We start from the raw sequence: 1,573 nt of genomic DNA, 5'->3' as shown, positions 1-1,573 counted from the left end.
GCCACTTTGGATATGGTTATGGCCTTGCACTCTTTTTTGGGATTCTCTTCTGTATTGCTTGAGAGAGTACTAGGAGGAGTTTCAGTAAATCTTTTACTCAGCTGACCCACTTGTGCCTCCAAATTTCTGATGAAGGACCTTGTTTTAGTCAAGAAACTGAGAGTGGTCTTAGATAGATCAGAGACTATGGTTGCTAAGTCAGAGAGGCTCTGCTTAGAATTCTCTGTCTGTTTCTCAGAAGATGATGGAAAAGGCTTGCTATTGTTATTAAAGCCTTGATTAGGCTTCTCCTGATCCTTCCATGAGAAATTAGGATGATTCCTCCATGAAGGATTATAAGTGTTTCCATAGGATTCTCCCATGTAATTCACCTCTTCCAATGCAGGATTCTCAGGGTCATAAGCTTCTCCTTCAGAGGAGGCTTCTTTAGTACTACCAGATGCAGCTTGCATTCCAGTCAGATTCTGAGAAATCATATTGACTTGCTGAGTCAATATTTTGTTCTGAGCCAATATAGCATTTAGAGTATCAATCTCAATAACTCCTTTCTTTTGAGTCATCCCATTATTCACAGGATTTCTTTCAGAAGTGTACATGAACTGGTTATTTGCATCCATTTCAATGAGTTTCAGGGCTTTTGCAGGCGTTTTCTTTAGATGAAGAGATCCACCAGCAGAGTGGTCTAATGACATCTTGGACAATTCAGACAAACCATCATATAATATACATAAGATACTCCATCCTGAAAGCATGTCAGAAGGACACCTTCTGATCAATTGCTTGTATCTTTCCCAATCTTCATAGAAGGATTCACCTTCCTTCTGTCTAAAGGTTTGGACTTCCACTCTAAGCTTGCTCATCTTTTGAGGTGGAAAGAATTTGGCAAAGAAAGCATTGACCAACTTTTCCCAAGAGTTCAGGCTTTCTTTAGGTTATGAGTCCAACCATATCCTAGCTCTGTCTCTTACAGCAAAGGGGAAAAGCATAAGTCTGTAGACCTTGGGATTAACCCCATTGGTCTTAACAGTGTCACAGATTTACAAGAATTCAGCTAAGAACTGATGAGGATCTTCCAATGGAAGTCCATGAAACTTGCAATTCTGCTGCATTAGAGAAACTAATTGAGACTTAAGCTCAATGTTGTTTGCTCGAATTGCAGGAATTGAGATGCTTCTTCTATAGAAGTTGGAAGTTGGTGCAGTAAAGTCACCAAGTACCTTCCTTGCATCTCCACCATTGTTGTTGGGTTCGGCTGCCATGTCTGCTTCTTTTTCAAAATTTTCTGTAACGTCCTCTCCGGAGTGTTGTGCTTTAACTTCTCTTAGCTTCCTCCTCAGAGTCCTTTCAGGTTCAGGATCAGCTTCAACAAAAATATCTTTATCCCTGTTCCTGCTCATATAAAAAAGAAGAGAACAGAAAAAAAGAGGAATCCTCTATGTCACTGTATAGAGATTCCTTTAAGTGAGTAGAAGAATAGAAGAATAGAAGAATGAAGAAGAAGAAATTTGAACACACACAGAGAGAGAGAGAGAGGGTTTGAATTATTAGATGAGTAGAAGAGAAGGGTTAGTAG

At 39.6% G+C, this 1,573-nt stretch overlaps 1 non-coding gene across 1 annotated transcript; it reads left to right on the top strand.

Annotated features, from left to right (window-relative positions):
* Positions 1 to 746: 746 nt before the first annotated feature.
* Positions 747 to 854, top strand: LOC148574007 (small nucleolar RNA R71). The gene has a single exon (XR_015906124.1). It is a non-coding gene; the product is annotated as a small nucleolar RNA R71 (small nucleolar RNA).
* Positions 855 to 1,573: the final 719 nt, after the last annotated feature.

This window comes from Arachis ipaensis, chromosome B2 (genome assembly GCF_059453495.1).
Source record: "Arachis ipaensis isolate K30076 ecotype BB chromosome B2, ASM5945349v1, whole genome shotgun sequence".
NCBI classification, from domain to species: domain Eukaryota; kingdom Viridiplantae; phylum Streptophyta; class Magnoliopsida; order Fabales; family Fabaceae; genus Arachis; species Arachis ipaensis.
Note: the sequence above shows the minus strand (reverse complement) of the source record. Positions and strands in the feature narration are given on the sequence as shown.